At 41.9% G+C, this 22,842-nt stretch overlaps 2 long non-coding RNA genes across 2 annotated transcripts in view; both read right to left on the reverse strand.

Annotated features, from left to right (window-relative positions):
* Nucleotides 1–22,842, reverse strand: part of LOC309627530 — a 439,048-nt gene that overhangs the window by 58,285 nt on the left and 357,921 nt on the right. The window lies entirely within an intron of this gene.
* The window catches only part of LOC309627522, a 67,383-nt gene continuing 45,456 nt past the window's right edge, over nt 916–22,842 (reverse strand). Inside the window, exon 6 of the long non-coding RNA XR_014243786.1 lies at nt 916–14,051. This is a non-coding gene — a long non-coding RNA (uncharacterized lncRNA). The remainder of the gene's footprint in view (nt 14,052–22,842) is intronic.

The raw sequence follows: 22,842 nt of genomic DNA on the forward strand, positions 1-22,842 counted from the left end.
AAAATAATTTATATAGTCTCTTCTAAGCTTTAACATATCATAGTGCCACACTTTTCTTCATGCCATGCCCTCTTCTTTCTCTCTCCACTTCACCCCACATACACTCTGCTGTCTATCAAACGCCTATGTAATTAAAATGAGCCTTAGTGAAAAAAATCCCATGAGGACTGCTCCTTTTGGACTCTTCTACGTACAACAAAAAATGCTTTTCCTCTTTTTTCATTGAGTGGAGGAAATGATTTTGACTAACCATAGAGGATGCTCTTAGACAGGGAAAGAGGGATGAAGAGTTGGTTTTGCTTCATGCATGCCAAAGGCAGCTATGGAACTTGAGCTGTCATCACAGCCCTCAGGCTACTGGTCTACCTTGGGATGTTAAAGGTGACATGTCTGCCCTTCCCTCATGGAGGGCCATCCACCCCTCTCTCCATGAAGAAGGGGATAAAGGCTGCTTATCAAAAGCTGTTTATTCTATTTATCAAGAGTAGGAGAGAGATTGAGAGGCTTCCCTGGGATGCTTCCACACTCTGGCTTATCTGCTCTTCCACCAGGAAGAAAGCTTTTGCTGCCTGATCCATCTTCCTCCCAAGTTTCTTCTGCATGTGAGAAAGGGGCAAGGTACCTGGAGTGCAGCTGGTCTACTGCATACAAAAGCAACCAAAAACACTCATGTCCAGGACACTCACTTTTGGGTAGTTGATTCTCACCCTGACATACCTGCATGTGGCCAGATAATGTCCATGAGCCCCAGTTCCACACATCACTGCATCCCCATCACTGTGCCACACTTCTCACCCACCCTTTGGAACCCAGCTCAAGCATCCCCTCCTCTCAGAAGTATTTCCTCAGACACCCCCTCCTCTCAGAAGTATCCACTTTCCCTTTTCTCGTGCACAGAATTCCTGTCTTTGCATCCGCTTCACACCATGAATACAATCCTTATTACACTATATTGCAATCTTGTCTGTTTCCCTCAATAGACTGTGAGCTTGGTTCTGAATCCCAGTTAAGAAAGTAGATCAATTTAACTGAATAGTCACAATGTGCCAGGTAGGATGCAAAATACTTCATATAGATTAGCTCATTGATTTCTCCCGCCAAACACATTACTACTCCCACATTTTACAGATAAGAAAACTCACACTGGGAAAACTTAAGTAACTTGCACAAGGTCACACAACTAGAGTCAGGATTTGAACCCAAGCAGCCCAATGCCTAACCTACATTTTTAACCACTATACTATATCACCTCCCTTTAAGACATGGAATTCTAAAGGAAGAAGAGCAGTCCACTGGGTGGGCAATGGAGAGCAGGCATTCTGGACTCAATAACCTACAGATGTAAAGGCTGAAAAGTACAAAGTCAGATGATGTTTATGAGACAGCAGTGGCTGGTGAGTCAGCAAACTAGGTGAGAAAAATGTCTTGAAAAATTTGTTTTTCCAAAATAAAGGATTTAGAACTTGAACTTCATCCTTTAACCACCTGGGAGTCATTGAGGGTTTTAAGTAGAAATGGGACAAGATTATATTTATATTTTAGAAAGATATTTTTGTTGGCAGTGTGGATGATTTAAGAGAATAGAATTTAAAAGTTGCACTGGGCAATAAAACAATGACTATTATGTGTCAGGCATTGTACCAGGTTCTGGATTGGGAGACACGAGGTGGAGGATAGTATAAGAATGAGGAATAATGATCCCTAACCTCAAGACATTTGCAGAGTGGAAATGAAAGGAGACATACACAATGACAAAAGACAAATCATGACTACACATTAAGTGAGGGCACTAGTTAAAATATGAACAAAATGCTGACAGTATGCAAAGATGAGAATGGTTATCATATGGCACCATTTCCTGCATTTCCTTCCCATGCTCTGTCAATATCCTATAAGAAGGCAAAAGGTGGAGAGAGGAACTAGGCACCGTGATAAAAGCTACAGGGTGGATAAGATATGGGAAACATGTGACACAACTCCTCCCTCCAGGCCCACAGAAGATATCATCCCTGAATCATGGCTCTGTCTGCGGAGTGCAGAGGTGAGCTCAGGCACCTTCTCAAATCATCATAGGCACCCACATCCAGCGGACCAGGTTGGCTTCCAAGGTAAAACTATTTGCCCCCGGAGAGAGCTAGAACTTCTAATGTGGGATGAATGGTTATAGTAAAGGGTGGCTACCTTAGAAGGAGAAAGAAGACAGGTTTCCCTCTTCAGTTTATCCTGCTGTTATTACAGGTGACCACAAGCTAGAAAGTGCTTGAAAAATGCTATTTCAATCAGGAGTTAGAAAAATAAATATCCTTTCTCTATCCCAGGCAGGAGAGCAAGGCAGATATCCATGTATAACTTTGTGGTCACTGATAGTGACTTTCCACTATGAATTGAGCCCAGAGTCTAACAGCCTATAAAGCTGCACAATTAGCTGAGGGCGACGGTGTATGAGAAAAGGCAGGAAAATGATCTTTTAATTAAAGAGTGCACAAGTAAAGCCACTTTCAAAGTCCTTTCTGCCCTCATGTGACTTCTATGGGTGTAATACACAGGGTGACTCCACTCTCCTCTAGAAACCTCCAGGAACATCCTCCCACTGTAACTGACCAGAGAAGAGGAAGAAGCTCCCTTTTTAACCCTTCAGGAGCTGCCTATGTAATCCTCCCAACAACCTTATGAACATCCGCATTTCACAGATGAGAAGAACAAGGGGCAGAAGAGTTTGGTAACTATCCCAGCGATGTCCAGCTCTGTAGCAAGACCAGGATGTGAATTCAGGTCTGTCCACCCCGAAGATGCTCCAGCCACTGCACCTTGAACTCCTTCTGTGGCTGCAGCCGTACTTTAACAGGTTCTGTCCAGGAGGCCTGTCTGGAACACTGGGCCCACTGACTTTCACTTAAACCCGTCCCAGGCGGTAGAAATGAGATCAGCAGGAAAAATTCCCACAGTTAACCACTCTTTGAAGGAAAGAGGAGGGAAAATCCAGACTTAGCCCTTGGGAGCAAGCAAAGGAGGCTAAGGTGTGTTTTATCGATAATCCCATTCAGCTTCACCTCAAAAAACCCACATTCTGGTTTGTGTGATTCTGGCCAGTTGGGACTAACATTGGATTTTTTTTTATATCACAGGCCCAAATAACACTTTGTGGCAGAACTAAAGTCAGCCAGTATAATCCTATTTGGCTAATGCCCTTATCTAGGTGGACTGGGTTAGCAAGGCCTGCCAAGAAGACTGATGAGAGTTCTGCCAATGTAAGGGGGGACGATCACATCCTTTCACTTACAGTCGTGTTTAGCAGAAAGAAAGTGAAACTTTAAAAAGAGAGATTTCCTTATTTACCTTGTCATTCTTCCCTCCTGTCAAAAACAGACTTTGGTCCAGATAAAGATGGCCCAGTTGGAAAAGCAAGAGAAATAATAGTTTGTTCTATGGTTTTGAGTTATAATGGGCCCAGGTCAGATGATTTAAGCATAATTGAAGGGTTCCTTCCCTATTTTTTTCTCCCAAGTTGACTTTAACTGTAACTGATGTTCACTTTATACGGTAATTCTGGAATCTTTAACTTCCCCCCATCCCTATCCCAATTCCCATGAGGATTAGACTCCACTCTTAGCTTGGAGAGAAGTGAATGGATTTGAGAGCTCTGCCGAATTAGATTCCAGGACTTGGTAATTGATGAGATGTTATAAGGAAGAGGAAAGAATCTAGGATGACTCCCAGGTTTCTCCACAGAGTTCCTCACCTTCTCGTTGGCGTATCAAGAACAAGCAATAGCTCTGGTTCTGCACAGAAAATTGGCCTCAAAAAATGCCATTTCCCCTTGATGGTCCAGAAACTAAAACTGCACACACCTTTACATAATCAACTAAAAGAAGAGTAATATGAACATGAGTTTGTAGCAGAAAAAATATATAGATAGGCTCCTGACTTGCAGCAGGAGGGCTCAACAAAAGATAGCCCTTGTACTTTCAGGTCGTTTCAATCCCAAGTATTTCTTAGTTAGAAAGACTTGTGCAGATAAAGATAAAAATTGTGGATTAACACTTGGTTTAACTACTTTTTGCTTTGATGTGCCCAGTGTGTTTGCAAGTTTGAGAAACCTCAAGCATTCCTTACTATGTACACCTCCGTACCCCTCCTAAAACTACCCTCCTTATATATGCTTTTCTCGTTTGTTTATAAAAGCATGCACCAAAGCACAGTTCAAAATTAGTGCAAAAAAATGCATCACTGTTTTTTTTTCAACTTTGGTTATTATAAAAGAGTTAACAAATGTTTAATGTGTGCCTATAATATGAAGACCTGATATAAGAAGATAGGTTAGGGTGTCCCCAGAGAAAGAGAACGAGGAATAGCTTTCTTGACATAAAAGAACCCATTTTGTCCTAAACCATTTTGTGATCTAAGTCTGGCCACAATGCTTGCCCTTGAACAGGTCTCCGTAATCAATGATCTTAAGGGAACAAAGGAATGCAGGAACAGAGAAAAGGCAGTCAAACTAACACACCATTGTAAAGCAGTTGTACTCCAATAAAGATGTTAAAAATAAATAAGAATGCAGTGATAAAAACAGAGTCCTAGTTCCTCTTCAAGGGATACACATAATAATACATCTCTGAGTTCTGCAGGAACTAAGGACCCCAGCCAGGTGGAGGACATGGTGATGTCGACCCTCCAGACTTTAATCAACTAAAGCTTGAACTCTCTCCATCTCTGCCCCAGTTTTATGCTGAATTCTCCTCTGCTCAAGCCTCTTCATGAATACGCATGTACCCTTAGCTTAAAACTTCCCCAATTTTGGGCTTCCCTGGTAGCGCAGCAGTTAAGAATCAGCCTGCCAATGCAGGGGACACTGGTTCAAGCCGTGGTCCGGGAAGATCCCACATGCCACGGAGCAACTAAGCCCGTGTGCCACAACAACTGAAGCCTGCACGCCTAGAGCCCGTGCTCCACAACAAGAGAAGCCACCGCGATAAGCCCGCACACAGCACCAAAGAGTAGCCCCCGTTTGCCGCAACTAGAGAAAGTCCGCATGCAGCAATGAAGACCCAAAGCAGCCAAAAATTAATTAATTAATTAATTAAAAAAAAAAAAACTTCCCCAATTTTGCTGCTGAGGAGGCACTGCTTTGGGAAAGATTCCCCGATGTTCTCCTTACTTGCTGCCAACTAATAATAAGTCTTTCCTTCTCCCTATCTTTGGCTTGGTTGTGTCTATTGGTTTGACACCAACCAAGAAGTGAACCCAGTTTTTGGGTAACATTACTGAAAGGAATATATATCTATCTCAACTTTCCAGCTGTGGAGGTGCTTATAGCAGCACTCAGAAGTGGTTGTGTATAGCTGGGGAGCTCGAAAGATAGCCTGAAGTTATTACCATACACACAAAAAAAGCTTCCAAGTCTCATATTTTAGGTTATACATTCATAGAAATTTTACGTTATACTCCTAAACACATGTTTGCTTTTATATTACAGTTATAGAAAGAGATGCCCCATGCTTGTTCTGCAGTTTTACATAACTCCTGTCACATCCCCATGTGTCCAGATGTAGCCAATATCTCAGTGGAAGGAATGCTGACTTCAAGTTTCTGTCTTAAAGACCATAGCCCTGCCACACACTTGGCCCAACACAGAAATAGGGCTCTGCCCCCTTACTGATGTAAGTGATGTCAGCCTTTTTCCTAAGTTCTCTATCCTGACCCATCTTACTCTCTGCTTGCCACTGTTTAATCAGTTTTTGATCCATTTCTCTTCACTTTATATTGATCCTTGGCACTGTTTTCTGGCTTTGACATTTAGCTTGCCCCTTCCTCCTCATTCTGGAAACTCCCTACATTGTTTTGATATACCTTTGTCTCTCCCAGCACCAGTCTCTACTTTTGCTCAGACTGTCAGCATGATACACCCCGAATCAGCTTCTCCCAGCACCCAGGAGTGAGTCCTCCAAAAAATGCTATTATGTCTTACAAAGTGTTAAGAAGACCAAGCCTGGCTCAAGTAATATTCAGTGTATTAGCTTCTTAGAGCAGTCATAACAAATTACCACAAACAGGTGGCTTATAACAACAGAAGTTTATTCTCTCACAGCTCTAGAGGCCAGAAGTCTGAAATCAAGGTGTGAGCAGGGCCATGCTACTTCCAAATGCTCTAGGGGAGAATCCTTCCTTGCTTCTTCCAGCTTCTGTTGGTTGTCAGTAAGCTTTGGCCTTCCTTGGCTTGCAGCTGCATGTCTCCAATCTCTGCCCACATCTTCACTTGCATTCTCCCTGTGTTTGCCTATGTCTCTGTTTTCTCTTCTTGCAAGGACACCTGTCACTGTATTAGAGCCCATGCTAATCCAATGTGACCTCATGTTAACTTATTACATCTGCAAAGACCCTATTTCCAAATAAAGCCATATTCTAAGGTTCCAGGTAGATATGAATTGGGGCAAGGAGGAATACTATTAATACCATTACCCCAATAAGCATTGATTCCTTTCTTTGTAATGTGAGGAAAGGGAGAGGAATGATGGGCTACATGATGTGTATTAAAATCAAGTTTCTTCAAATAGTTTGACAGGGCTATGAAGTTCTTCAATTCTAGCGTCCTCTCTGAGACACTTTCTTGTCATTAAACAGTGTATATACTTTGGGGTGTCTGAGGCAATCACCACAATTTGTGAGGTCCCAGGAATGATTCTGCATCTCATCTTGCTTTGATTGGACTGTATCACACACACCCCAGAGTCCTAGGAGGAATCAAGTCCCACACACTCCTGATTACTTTGTTTGCCTTAACTAGACGCTATGCACTCCATCTGATCAATGATTGATGTTCGTATCTCTCACAGAAAGTGTTCACTAGCTGCTTTTGAATTAAATAAATAAAACAATACCAATAACAATTACACACTTAACATTCACTGAGAGTTTACTGTGTTCTAGGCCAACACTGTTAAACAGAAATATAATGTAGGCCATACATGTTATTTTTAAATATTTTGGTAGCTACATTTTAAAATGTAAAAAGAAATGGGTAAAACTATTTCAATAATATATTTTTTTAACCCGATATGTCTAAAATATTATCATTTCAACCCAACATATCCAAAATATTATAATTTCAGTATTTTAAAATTCTTAATAAGAATTTTTAATTCTCTTTTTTTTTTTTCATTCTAAGTCTTCAAAATCCAATGTGTGTTTTCTATCTACAGAACATCTCAATTCAGACTACCCACATTTAGGAGCTCAGTAGCCACACTTGGATAGTGACTACCATATCAGACAGGGCAGTTCTAGGCACCATGGTAAATACTTTACAAATACTATTTATTTAAATGTGATGACAAACTGCAAGAAGATAGTATTTGTGTTTCCATTTTTTAGATGAAGAAACTGAGGCTGTGAGAGGTTACATAATTTGCCCAAGGAAACAGAACTAATGATTGGCATAGCCAGGATTCAGGTGTTTTTGATAAGATCCTATGCTCTTAACTGTTGCACTACATTGCCACTCAACCTGGATAGATGGATTGGTGGATGAATATACAGTTCTTTTGAGGCTATTCTTTGGATTCTTGGTTCTTTGTTTTCTTTTTTCCTGCTCACTTCCTTCCAACAAGCAAGTACATATACATACATACACACAGACACACGCACACACACACACAAGCGTAAATATACATACACACATACACATGCACTCATCTGCTGGGCCAATATTTTTCAACCATTCCCAAAGTAGTTACCACCTGCATCAAAACCACCTAGACTCACATTCCCAGTATCCACCCCTATATGATTCTCTTCCAGTAGGTTAAGGAGAGCTCATGAACCTATGCTATTAATTTCCCCAATTAATGATTTGGATGTCCATAAAAGCAGTGTTCATAAACTTGGCTAACATTAGAATCACCTGGAGCTTTAAAAATACCATGCTTTGGCTCCATTTACAAACAGTCTGATATAACCAGTTTCGGAGAGGACCTGAGCATCAGTATTTTAAAATGGACAGCTGGGGTTGAAAATTCTGCATTGAAGTTTGAGATCCAGCCTCATCATGCTTCTATGTTCCTGGCCAGTCTGGATAATTATGCATAATAATGTTTAGAAGAATCCAGAGGAACGAATTTAAAGCTTTGTGCTTCCAGGTGTCCAGGTGGTCAATTAGGACTAGGAGCCAAACTGAAAGCAGCAATCAAACCTTTATTCACTCACTGCAACAATGCAAGCAAGAGGCGAAAAAGAAAAGCTGGCTCCCCAGTGCTCCATTTTTTCCCCACAGAATGGTACCAGGCGAGGGCCGGTGGATGCAGCACAGATGGAAATGATGCCCTGAATAAAAGGCTCCTACGTCTCTATGGACATGTGGGCCAGAGGGACGGGGGGTGGGGGTAGAGATAGAAAGGTACTGAGTCAAAGTGGACAAAAGTGCCTTGGAATGGAAGTGCCTGCCTAGGAATACAGACACGCATTTATGAGAACAGCTGGTCTGGGCGTGGACGGCGGGGAGGTCCTGATCCTCGACTGCATCTCCCTCCAGAAAACAGCAATGCTAGTCTGGTGTAAGGAGGGCATCTTCCCCCATTCTGGGTTAGGCAAAGCTAGTCATGTACCTTCACTGCATTCCACAGAGACCCCTACACTACATGATGCCTTAGACACCCAATTCTCAGCTCCTCTGGCCATTCCAAGTACTCGTTAGGAATTTTTGTCAGTTAAAAATGACAGAAAACCGGGCTTCCCTGGTGGCACAGTGGTTGAGAATCTGCCTGCCAATGCAGGGGACACAGGTTCGAGCCCTGGTCTGGGAAGATCCCACATGCCGAGGAGCAACTAGGCCCATGAGCCACAATTACTGAGCCTGAGCGTCTGGAGCCTGTGCTCCGCAACAAGAGAGGCCGCAATAGTGAGAGGCCCGCGCACCGTGATGAAGAGTGGCCCCCGCTTGCCGCAACTGGAGAAAGCCCTCGCACAGAAACGAAGACCCAACACAGCCAAAAATAAATTAATTAATTAATTAATTTTTTAAAAATGGCAGAAAACCAATTTAAACTAGCTTGAACCATAAAGTTCTTGTTCCAAGCTGCTAAGCAGTCAGACCAAAGGAAGGGCTGATTTTAAGTGTGGTGAGATATGGAGATTCAAATATCTCAGGAGGATTACATAGGTTATATGCAAGTGGAATTTTTTTATAAGGGACTTGAGCAGCGGCTGGTTTTGATATCTGTAGGGGGTCCTGGAACCAATCCCCCAGATACCAAGGGAAGACTGTACCTCTGAACATGACACCAGCCATTTAGGAGAGAGGGCAGTGACATTCCTGGCTTCTCACACCTTCTAGTGTGATCTCCCACATAGAAATAACACGTTACCTGTACAGCTTCCCTCACTCCCTACTCATCTCCCATAGAATCTCCCTGGAGGAAAGCAAGGAAACTGAACCCAGCCCAGGGCTATTTGCATCCCTAAGCACACTAGCCCATCACAATCAGGAGAGTTCAAGCTGCTTATAAAACCAAACTAATTTGATCTACTTCATATAATGGCACTTGGTACTTAAATTTTGTTTCCAGTCGTCAAGGAAGAAATATTAGGTAATGGAAAGAATTTAGTCTTTGAAATTACATAGATGGTGGTTTGAGTTCACTCTAACGTAGTTTCCAGCACATAGTAGGTGTAGGTGTTAAGGTCTTTCTCTTCCCCACCTGGACAGTTCAGTTCAAATGCAATGGAGTGAAAGAAAACTTGAACTAAAAGCCAGAAAATTTGTATTCCAGTCCTCCCTCTGCCACTCATTTCTTCTGTGACCTTGTTAAAGTGATGTCGGCTCAATGTTCCTTGGACCCCTCATTCCTCAAATGAGAATAATAATGCCAGTCTACGTTATTAATAATAATGCCAGTCTTGCCTCCAGACTATTGTGGGGATTAAATAAATGAATGTTCATGAATTCATTGTGAAAAGTATAAAGAGCTATCCAGATATTAGGGATCACATTGGGCCATAGCCCTCATCAATAATCTCTGGGACAGCCTTTAGGGAGCAAGAATGCCGGCAGAAAGAATGCAAAGTGGCTGTTTCCTTTTGCAAGGTCACTGCTGTGCTACGGACATTGACAAGCCTGAAGAAAATGGACGCCAGCTACTAGGAAAATCCTTCACGCAACAGAAGATTTTTGTCAGCAGAGCTGAGCAGAATGCCAACTCACAGACGGCTCCCTAAAAGCATGGTTAACTTCCTGATCAACCTTTTGAAGCAATTTAGAAAAGTCATCACAAACCATAGACTCCTGGAAGTTTAGACTCGGAAGACTACCTCAGAGAAGTCACAAGTCCAAATGCTTCATTTTCCAGTCGAGGAAACTCAGGCCCAGATTCACACAGCTACTTTCAAATCCACATTTCTTTCCACTGTGCTAAATATTTCCTTGTGATATAAATTAGGAAGGAGAAATTCTCAAAATCCTCGAACACCTCATTTAACTAGATTCCGTACTGCACAGAGCCCTTCAACCTGGACCCCAGAGGGGGCTGAACCTTCATAAGATTCAGAAATTGGGAAGAAATATGGGCAGGATACGGAAGCCCCAGAGACAGCATAATTTATAAAAGCAGCATAGCATTTGAGGCACTTCAGATGAAAGTCACCACAGAAATGCCCGACTTTTCATGAAATTACTAAAAGGAAAAAGGTGTTTCACATTATATTACAGCTTGCAAGGTTTCCATTAAATTTCAAAGCTGCCCTGTTTAGTTAAAAGACTTTTCTGAAATGACTAACTTTAGAGTTTTAACTTTTCTGTGGTAATTTTACCATGACCCTGTAAATGTTTCCCTTCAGGCTGGAAGCAGGATTTTGTCATGGAAGAGGTGCCACCAGAACAAGGGAACCCGTAGCCTAGGAGTCTTGTGACCCCATTAGGAAGTGGGAAGCCTCTATTTCTTTATTCGTTGGAACACTATAATCCTGTTAGGATACTCAGAGAGTTGTGTTCAGCCAAACAAAAGTTGCTCACAGAGGATGTGCTTGTAAACACATGTACGCACACAACTAATATAAGCTTGGAGCTGGGCCCCCTCTTCCCACCTGCAAGGTAAACACTTAAAGCAGCTCCTAACCAGAACTACTTATTTCCTTGATTAAATAGTTAGAAATAAGGCCCCAAGCTTTCATAAATGAAGCACCCTTTGTTACCTTCTGTTATAATTTTAATTGTGGCCACCCCAAAATAATATGTTGGAATCCTACCCCCAGTACCTTACATTGTGACCTTATTTGGAAACTGTGCCCTAATAAGAAGAGGAGACACACACACACAAAGAAAACACCATGTGACAACGGAGGCAGAGGTTGGAGCAGTGCATCCACAAGCCAGTGAAGGTCAAGGATTGCCAGCAACCACAGAAGCTGAGAGAGAGGCCTGGAACAGGGTGTCCCCTGCAGACTTCAGAGAGAGCACAGCCCTGCTGACACCTTAATCTTGAACTTCCAGCCTCCAGAACTGTGATGCAATAAATTTCTGTTGTTTTAAGCCATCTAGTTTGTGGTGCTTTGTTACGACAGCCCTAGGAAACCAGAAAACACCTTCCAACTCCATGGAGGATGAAAACCCAGACATGGGACAAGAAAATGCAAAGAGAAAGGAACAAGAAGCAACTGGGCCAGTGTTCAGGGCCTCCCAAGCCTGGCAGGCTGGGCGCTTCAACTCGTTTGAAAAATGGTCTGTCCTGTCTTACAGGTGTGGAGAAAGAGCAGAGCAGGAAGTCCACCTTTACTGCTGACCTAGCATCATAAAAATAATTAGCAAATTGCCACAAGGTGCTCCTGGAAGGTGATTCACGCCTCGCTGCCATTCAGCCTGAAAGAGCAGCAGAGCGGCCGGCCAGCATGCTAATGCATGACTTTCAGAGGAAATGGCTGTGTTTATGAACAGATATTACTCTAAATTGTTCTCCACAGCACAGAACATATTTTCTGCACCGGGGACCTCCATATTTGGCTCACAGAGAACACTCTCAGGTGTGGGATGAAGGTCACATCGATCCTCTTAAGTGGATGTGACAGTTCCAACCAGGTTCCAAAGCCAAAGGGCAGCCGGTCAGCTCGCATGGAAACAGGAAGCTTGGTCAGGCAGCTTCCCAGAAACGGGCTCAGAAACAGGAAGGTCAGTGTGCAGGACGCAGGCCTCAAAGTCAGAAACTGTAGAGCTTCATAGGCGTATAAGCATCTAGGAAAGAAAAACTTAAGTGCCTTGCTCAAAATACCTTTAGTAAGATGTTCTCAAACTTGATCTCCAGCTCCTCATCAAGTTCTAATAATGAGGCTCTCATTCTGCAATTTAAACCAAAGTATGCTTTATTTTATGTATGTATGCAAGAGATCATCTCGGGGCTATCACTTTAATTTTCATTTTCTATTATTCATTGAGAAGATAAACGTTGACCTTGCATATGGAAAAAACCGAGCCAGGCGGGCAGGGTAAGTGATGGTCTTTGCCACCATTTGTTACCCCCTTGACATTCCAGACACTGTGCTGAACTCTTCAGTTGCATGATGTCTTTTTTCATCCTTGCCCAAGCCTATGAGTCAGGACCTATGATTATTCCTTAGTTGTAGATGAGAAAACTGAGGCACAAGTAATTTCCATGAATTTCAGTGTCCCACAAGTTAGAGCAAAGGTGTGATTCAAGCAGAGGTCTGTTTGCCATCAAAGCCTGTGCTATATATACTATCATCTTTGCAATGGAAAACAATTCCAAAAACTGGTTGTGATCCCAACATTGTGAGTGAGTCTCCCTTGACCTCTGAGACATTCTCTCTCTACCTTTCCCAGGGCAGGTAAGGATTGGTAAACTGTAAAATGCCATCCTCAAGCAATGAACAAGCTTTTCTTTGCCCTTTCTGGCAATGCTTGGCAAGTGCCCAGCAGGTAATTTTTCTGCTTTGGAAGGATTTTGAGCAAAGCCAGCATGGGGAGGACAAGTGGGGGTGCTCCACATAAGGCAGGCAACAGGAGCTAGCAACTGTATTTTATTATGACATTGGTAGCAAGGGAAAAAGGCACAGAATGAAATGGATTCTCCGTTGGTGTGGGAACAAGAGAGTGAAGGAAGTCTCTAGACAAAGATGGTAATTAAATCAACACGATCAAGGTACAGAACCATCTTTTTCTCCCTTGTGAGAGTCTCTGACCCACAGAGGGAGAAATCAATTGAGAGCTTTGAACAAAAATCAACTCATTTAGGATTGTTGATCTCGCCCCTCCCTTTTGGGACCTATAAAATGTCTCACTCGTCTGCTTTTAAATCAAAAACAGGGAATTTCATTCAATAAGTTCCACATATGGTTATACAAACTATGGTACAGCACAGATTGGAGTAGCATGCTCTCATTAGAAGTCATATTTTCAATACAAATCAAAACTACTATGAGGCATCACTTCATACTGGTCAGAATGGCCATCACTAAAAAGTCCACAAATGATAAATGTTGGAGAGGGTGTGGAGAAAAGGGAACTTTCCTACACTGTTGGTGGGAATTGGTAAATTGGTATAGCCACTATGGAGAACAGTATGGAGGTTCCTTAAAAAACTAAAAATAAAATTACCATATGATTCAGCAATCCCACTTCTGGGTATATATCTGGAGAAAACTATAATTCGAAAAGATACATGCACCCCATGTTCATAGCAGCAATAGCCAAGACATGGAAGCAACCTAAATGTCCATGGACAGATGAATGGATAAAGATGTGGTACATATGTACAATAGAATAGTACTCAACCATAAAAAAGAATGAAATAATGCCATTTGCAGCAACATGGATGGACCTAGAGATTATCATACTAAGTGAAGTAAGTCAGAGAAAGACAAATATCATATGATATCACTTATAAGTGGAATCTAAAATATGATACAAATGAACTTATTTACAAAACAGAGACTCACAGACATAGGAAACAAACTTACAGGGTTTCCCAGGCACTCCAGTGGTTAGGACTCCGAGCTTTCACTGCTGAGGGCATGGGTTCAATCCCTGGTTGGGGAACTAAAGTCCCTCACACCTCCTAGCGTGGCCAAAAAAAAAAAAAAGAAAAGAAATTTACAGTTACCAAAGGGGAAAGGGGGAAGGGGAGGGATAAATTAGGAGTTTGGGATTAGCAGATACAAACTACTATATATAAAATAGATAAACAACAAGGTCCTACTAGAGCAAAGAGAACTATATTCAATATCTTATAATAAACTACAAAGGAAAAGAATATGAAAAATAATATGTATACAAATACATATATTCTTTTTCATATTATATACATGTGTGTGTATATGTGTGTGTGTGTGTGTGTATTACTGAATGATTTTGCTGTACACCAGAAACTAATGCAACACCATAAGTTAACTATACTTCAATTTTGAAAAAAGTGATATTTTCAAGAATATCTAATGCCATGAGACAATGCTAACAAGAGGTTAAGCATAAAAGTCAGGAGTCCAATGTGCCTCTATAACAGTATCCTATTTCTTTAAAATATATGTACTTTCTGTTGATTTGAGTGGAAAAAGACTGGAAGGAAATATACCCAAATTGTTACCGATGGTTATCTCTGGGTGAAGGGATAGTAGCTGATCTTCATTTTTTTCTTTACAGTTTTCTGTAGTTTAAAACATATTTTGCAAGGGCCATATACTATTTTATCGTGAGATAAAATAATCAATATTTTAAATACTTTTGGCAAATACTGAATAAGAATATTGATCAGTGAATCACAAAAGTCAAGTTTCCATTCTGACTCTACTTCTAATCCCTTCCCTAGCCTATGCTCCAGTGTCCTCAACTACAAAACACAAAGGTTGCCCTCAATATCTTGGGTTCAATGCTTTTGTTATACAATGTTGCCAATTTGTGATTATAGGAAAGAGCCAGAGAAGTGTGGAAGAAATTGAAGGGAATAGGAAGTATAGAGGAGTCAGACACAGAAGAAAGAGAAAGCTAAGAAGAGAGGGAAACAGACAAAGCAGGTATGAACTCAGAAGATTTTTGAGATGAACGTTGATTTTTTAAGTCACAGCCTACTGTTCATCAGGCCTTTGTTTAACAGTCACAGTCCTGGGACTTCTCTGGTGGTCCAGTGGTTAAGACTCTGTGCTCTGGGCTTCCCTGGTGGCGCAGTGGTTGAGAATCTGCCTGCCAATGCAGGGGACACAGGTTCGAGCCCTGGTCTGGGAAGATCCCACATGCCACGGAGCAGCTAGGCCCGTGAGCCACAATTACTGAGCCTGCGCGTCTGGAGCCTGTGCCCCGCAACAAAAGAGGCCGCGACAGTGAGAGGCCCGTGCACCGCGATGAAGAGTGGCCCCCGCTTGCCACAACTAGAGAAAGCCCTCGCACAGAAACGAAGACCCAACACAGCCATAAATAAATAAATAAATAAATGAATAAATAAAATTAAAAAAAAAAAAAAGACTCTGTGCTCCGAGTGCAGGGGGTGTGGGTTCAATCCCTGGTTGCTGCACGGTGCAGCCAAAAAATAAATAAATACATTTTTAAAAGTCACAGTCCTTTGAAACTTTGATTATTCACAGATCATCATCTGCTTTAATTATTAAACCTCTAAACATCTCACAGAACCATTTCAGCACGCAAGCCCACCAGGACAGAAATTAATCTCTATGCTAAACCAGAATGTGACGCAGTCAAACTGAAATCTGGCTCTAGTGCCTCAGGCTAGAAATGACTCACCCTTGAAATAAAGCTATTATTCCTATTATCTGCTCAGTTCACCTTTAGCATTTGGCTTAGGTGGAAAACAACTCAGTTAAAGATGGTGCTGATTAACTCCATTCCACAAAATACTCACACCTCCTTTCTCTCCAGACTCCCAGGCACCAGTGACCTGGGGACAAAACTTCCTCCTGTCTGTGGGCTACCAGGGTTCTGAGGAGCACGATGAAGGAAACAGTAGTTTTCATTCTGCTAAGAAAATCGAGATCTCCATTTCCTGTAATTGTCTTGCCCTTCAGAGCATCCCACTGTTTGAAACACAGAACACACTCCATAACGCCTTAACTCTAGGACAGTCATAATGTTTCAAGTACAGAGAACTTCAGGGAACATCAGAGAGCCATAAAAACAGGGGAAAAAGTGAGGCAGATCTTTAGTTTAAAAGTGTAAAATTGAAACAGGAGGAAAGGGGGCAGGGCACAACCTTTAAAAGAATGACGTAGCCCAAGGACACAACATAAACTGATTAGAAGCAAATAGGTCCAAGATGATCTAGAAAATGGTACAGATGAACCAGTTTGCAAGGCAGAAATAGAGACACAGATGTAGAGAACAAACGTATGGACACCAAGGGGGGTAAAGGGAGGCGTGGGATGAATTGGGAGATTAGGATTGACATATATGCACTAAATAATATGTATAAAATAGATAACTAATGAGAACCTGCTGTATAGCACAGGGAACTCAACTTCCCTTTGCTGTACAGTAGAAACTAACACAACATTGTAAAACAACTATACCCCAATTAAAACAAACAAACAAACAAATAGGTCCAAGATGGAGGATGAGTCCACTTCCACTAGACCTTGAGCCTCAGTATACACTCACTATAACACATCAGCAAGGTAAATGACACACCCTCTGGCACCACGACAGTTCCAAGGCCTACCATAAAGGTCAAAAGTGGGCAGTGGCCCAATTCCTGGAAATCCCAATCCCTTCCCCAAAACAGCTGGAATACTCCTCCCACTCATTAGCCTATGAAATTACCCACCCCTATAAAAACTGACAACCCCATACCCTGAGGCTGCTCTCGCCTTCTGAGGTGGCCCACTTTCTGTCTGTGGAGCGTGTTTCTCCCAAGGCCTCTCGCCTTCTAAGATGACCCACATTCTGTGGAGTGTGTTTCTCTCTAAATAAATCCACTTCTCACCTATCACTTTATCTCTCACTGAATTCTTTCTGCGATGAGACATCAAGAACCTGAGCTTCATAAAGTCCTGAGACCAGGTGTGTGATCTCAGTTAAAAGAATGTGAGTGCAAGTCCCAATCTGAGTTGCACGGTTTCAGAATGGCTGGACCATTGTACCATTGGAAGAAATTTTTCAATTCCTTATGAGTATCCATCACTTTAGAGTCTACAATCAGTTATAATCCTGGGGTAGGCAGGAAAGCATCAATTTTCCAAATTTATGGAGACCATGCAGATTGCAATATTATATTCAGGGAGACCTAAAGCTGAATCCTAGTAAGGTTTTGCTCATTTCTGCAAGAAACGTTGAGCGAAGTGTTGAGAAATCAGGCACAGGGGCCAGATGGCTTGGGTTCAAATTCTAACTCTGGCACATACTGGTTATTTAACCACTCAGTACCTCAATTTTCTCAGCTGTTAAATGGGGCTTTATTATGGTACGAGGTAGGGTCGTCATGAAAATCAAATAATTAATCTCTTTACCTAGTGCCTGGCACAGTCCCTGAAATTGTGTTGAGGAAATGGAATAATCACCAACCCCTATCTGATTATAGATGTGCATATAATTTATCCTTCCTCCTAATTCCTATAAATTAGAGGAAACTCACAATAAAAGCGGGCTAGGCAGTGTGTTTATTATTCTCATCGGAAAGTATCTGAACCCAAATGCCTTTCAACAGGAAAATGGACAAATTGCAATATATTCATACCATGGACACTAATCAGCAATAAAAATTTTAAAAAGAACTGCTACCTGCCATAATAAGAGTGAACTCACACAGATACAGTGTCGCATGAAGGAAGCCAGATGCAAACAAGTACATATGTCTGACTCCATTGAATGAAGTTAGAAACCAGGCAAAATTAATCAATAACGACCGAAGACAGAATTGTGTGACCAACCATCCTGGTTTGCCTGAGGCTTTCCCAGTTCTAACATTGACAGTTCCACATCCCAGGAAACCCCTCAGTTCCAGGCAAAGTATGACAACTGGTCACCCTGGTGATCACCCCAAAAGAGGCGCCAAAGATTGAGCACTTGCACTTTACAGTATGTATCCTCAATCTGTTGTTTTTTTTTTTAAATCATTGTGTTGTTTTTTTTTTTTTTTAATTAATTTACTTCTTTATTTTTGGCTGTGTTGGGTCTTCGTTTCTGTGCGAGGGCTTTCTCTAGTTGCGGCAAGCGGGGCCCACTCTTCATCGCAGTGCGTGGGCCTCTCACTATCGCGGCCTCTCTTGTTGCAGAGCACAGGCTCCAGACGCACAGGCTCAGTAGTTGTGGCTCACGGGCCTAGTTGCTCCACGGCATGTGGGATCTTCCCAGACCAGGGCTCGAACCTGTGTCCCCTGCATTGGCAGGCAGATTCTCAACCAGTGCGCCACAAGGGAAGCCCTTTCTTTCTTTTTTTTTTTTTTTTTTTTTTTTAAGGATCTGGACTAGAAAGGGTGAAGTGTTGAAGAAGTGAGATGGCCAATAGTGCAGTTTTGCCAGTTTTGCCAATGTATTCGCCACCCAAAACAAGGCACTGAAATTTTTCATCCCCTCCGAAGTTCCCTTACTAGTGGGACACTTTTCATCATGGTGAAGAGCCAGCAAAAAGTTATCCGTTTCTTTTAGGCGGATGGGGTCAGATTCCCAGCTGGCTTGTTAAATTGCACTCCAGCAAGGGACTACTCCAACTCCAGCTATAACCTCAAACAGCGCCTTGTAATTTTCTATCTAAAACAAAGAAAACTCCATTTCATTTCTGTCCCTGAACTACTGAGTTTTATTTCCCTAGGCTTCATTGACCTTCTAAAGGTTTTTTATATGTTTTCTTATATCCTGGTTCCTCCACTTATCTTAATTATTGAAGTACCAGTTTTTCAGAATAGACTATATAAGTCCTTTTATAGCATTGGACTGCAATCTTATATACTAGATATCTGGTGGGAGGGCTGTAAACTCAGGAGATTGTGGTAGGTATGGTGCTTTGGACTTGCCGTAATAATTTTTTCTGTCTCGCTCCCTATAATATCACACATTATTAGAGTCTATGACTTAAAATCCATCTGGTTCTCAACCTGTGGGATATGCTCCACATAACCTTTCCACACTACTCCAAATTTTTATCAAATTTATCAATCCCAGAGAAAGGAAAATTGTTTGTTAGAAATGCGGTAAAGGCTTATGAACTGGCTCCAGCTATTAATAAGGCAGTCATTTTGCCAGATGATGAAGGACATGCCAGGTTCTGTTGTTCTACATATTTGTCAGCCTCTGTGCCCAAGCAAGTTAAAAATAAAACATTTCCAGGTATTTCCATGTACTAGCCAGCAGTGACCTCGACAGCATAAATGTGAAAGACATCCAACCTGATTCATCAGAAAAGAAGCAGACGTAGGCAAAAGTATGAGGGAAAGAGCCATGAGGTCTTGTCCCTGCTGCTTCTTCCTCCCACTACAGTGACATTGTTCAGACCCTCATTGCTTCTTGCCTGGACTATTTCAACAGTCTCTTAACTGGTCCCCCACTGCTGGTCTCACCTCACTTCCACCCTCTATACCTTGGACAGTACGAGCTTTCTCAATCATTCTCTGATCAAATAGCTTCCTATTTGTAATTCTGCAATGACTTCCCCATGCCTGGGGAATGATGTCTGCACTCCAACATGCTGTTCGAGGATCTCCATAGAGTAATTTACCTCTCCCCTGCCTTCTCTGTACCACTCCTACTTATACCCCCAAGTGTTCCCTTCTGCAGTCCTACAGACCATGCTCAGGACAATGCATGCTCTCCCAGACCCCCTTACATTTGCAGCTGCTTTGTCCTGTGTCTGAAATTTGTTTCACTCTCTCTTCTCCTAGTTAATTCATCATGAATTAGCTTAGATGTCATGTCCTCCAAGACTCTTCCCAAACACTTCTGAAAAAATCATGTCTCCTCCTCTGCACCCCTGTAACTCTGTCATAATGTCTTCAGTGTTTCTGCTTTCCCAACTCCAGAGACACCATTCACATCAAACACTGTAAGAAGGGGACTCCCTCACATTGTGCGAGATGGCAGCTCTGAGCCTTTGCTCCTAAATCAATTGTTTACCTGTCTGTCTCCCCACCCCCTTGCATCCCCCTTAGCAACCTTCCACTTATCACTATGACCACAACTCCGTTTCAGAGACTCCCTCCTCTGCCTGTAAGTCCTCAGGTTCCCTTCTGGATCCACACATCTTTTGAACCTGTTTACTCCATCAAACTAACCCTTTTTGCAGACCCTATGCTTTGGGATTTGAAAGTGTTCATTTTTCCAGTGGTTCTTAAGTTCAACTTCTCCTGGGTCGGTATCATTGATTTCCACTTGGCTATATCTGGCAAAAATAGGCAGGACAATTCCCCACACAGGCCCAATTCCCGAAACTTCACCCTGGCCAGAGTCCCAGGCCTCAGTCACCAATGAGAAGAATTCAGCCCCACAGAAGGCACTCAGGAAGAGTTTGGGACTCCTTGCCCCTTTAGTCTCTAAATTAGTTCCTTGCAGACAGGGGTCATGCCTTTAATTTCTTCAAAACATTTCTCTCACCCCAAGTTGGCTGAATCATAAATTGTGCATAGTAAATACTCATTTAATGCTTTTTAGGTGAACGCATTTATAAATTAATGAATAATTTGAAGCTAAGAAACGTTATTTACCTTTAGCTGAGATAAATGCATTCTTAAAATAATAAATTAAGCAAAAGTTAGTTTTGACACATAAAGAATCCATGAGCTATTTTGTTGACTTTATTAGCACACATTTTCTACAAACCTGAGAAGAGTTGCTTGCCAAAAACCTGGAAGATGTCATCACATAAATGCCCATTTTCATACCTATAATCAATAAACATTCTTTTTGATGGGAAGCATCCTCCGCAGAAGATCATATTGTAATTTTCCTTAGGTTGAGTGTCACGTATTCACAGTTTATTCCCAGAGACACAAAGATAGTAAAGTCTTCCAAAATCATATGCGAAAACCAATGGACCGTGGGAGAGAAGAGGATGGGAGCAGTGGGATAGAAGGAGGCTTTGGTTTTATGCCTGACAGAAGAAGAGAGTCATTCTCTGCTCTCAACCTTGGTCCTGCAGCAACCTTGAGTCTGCAGCTTTCTGGGACAGGCCATAGCTGTTAAAGAATCAATCTGCTTAAATTTTTCTTCGTTTAAAAAAGAAAAATCAGCTTTCTCTTTTGAAACCCTTAATGGCAGAATGAAATAATTCGTCTCTCGCTTTGGAGTTCATACTCCGCCGGGTAACTATAGGCGGCTGAGATGTCTGCCCGTGGATCTTTATTTGGTCAAGTTTCAGATCATATTCCATTCTTAATCTTTCATCATAAATCAGTTCTTCTGGTCTTTTAATCACTCTTGTTGCTGTGTTCTGAACTGGTTTCAGGGCAATAAATCAATTAAGATGTGTTTGTAAAGTGCTTTAAAAGATAAAAAAATGTGGCTAAGTGCAGCATGTTACAGAAAAGGGGCAGTTGAATCTGGTGTTCTAGGTGCGGCCTTTGTATGGGGAGGGGCTTGATTCTAATAAATTTCACAGTAATTACTGAGATGGATTGATTCATTCCCCCTTTGATATTTCTCTTATTTCCTAGAAGCAAAGCCAAATCACATTTCTTTGAGATGTTTGTTTGGTTTGAAGGATAGGACAGCTATTTTTTTCTGGCTGTGCCATGCGGCCTACGGGTTCTTAGTTCCCCTACCTGTGATCGAACATGAATCCGTGTCCCCAGGGAATTCCCAGGACAGCTTTATTTTTATAGCAGGAGAGACTGTATTTGGATATGAGAACTTTCTGATGGCAAAAGAAGAAAACAAATAAATGGTCGACAAAAGGAGATGGTGGAGATTCTGTCAATGGAGATCTTCAGGAAAATAAACAAGCAAAAAAGAGAGTTCTCTTCAATTAAGACCAGGGATAGCAGATAGACTTCAAGTTAAGTTGACTTCTGATCAACTCTGATCAGTTGGTAGCAGCTGCCTGTAAAAATAGTTTTAAAAGAATGTGGAAGCTACATCCAGACTCAGAGGGAAAGCATCATGATCAATTAGCAATGTCTTCCCTGAGTGCAAAGGAGGCAGGTAAGAGGCATGCATGTTACCTACCTGCATTAGACATTAGACAACCTGAAGGCAAGATTTAGAGGTATGGTCTGGCACAGGACAGGTGTTCTCCCACTTTGAAAGATTCCAAATTTTTATTTAAACAGCCTCACAGTATGCTCTACATTGCATAGAGGATGTATGGCCTATCAGCCAACACAAACTGCATACCTACTGGGCATAGAGATGGATGCTAATATTGGAGGTGGTGAGAACAAAATGTATTCCATTTGTGTCATACCTCAAGTTTACAGACATTAACATCTATGCTGTCTTATTTTATACTTATTTTAGTTTTCAACAAGTATGCATTGTGCCTACTGGGTGCCAGGTAATATACTATGAGCTGGATGTAATAGGTAAGTTGAAAATAAATACAGTCCCTGCCTCTTGGAGTTAATATTCTCATGGAGGATAAGAGGAATGAAAAGGTAGGTATGGACTTCATTTTGAAGATGAGAAAACTGATGCTCAAATAACATATATAACGCATCCATTAAAAAAAAAAAGTGACATGTGGAAGGACCAGGAGTCCAACTAAAGGTTCCCAGTATAATTTTTCTCTCTGTTTATCCCTGGAGTCCTACTCCATTGTTTTACGTAGCCCCTGATCCCAGACCTGGCAGCCACGCGGTTCTACTTTCTGATAATCCTGAGGACCACTTATCCCCTAGACAGTGCTGACCTTCTGGAGCTCCCTCATCTGATTCTCTGAGGGCTTTCCCAGTGATGCCCTCAATCCCACAGGCCTCTGATGG

The sequence above is a fragment of the Balaenoptera borealis genome, assembly GCF_965194805.1.
Source record: "Balaenoptera borealis genome assembly, chromosome: 4".
Taxonomy (NCBI): domain Eukaryota; kingdom Metazoa; phylum Chordata; class Mammalia; order Artiodactyla; family Balaenopteridae; genus Balaenoptera; species Balaenoptera borealis.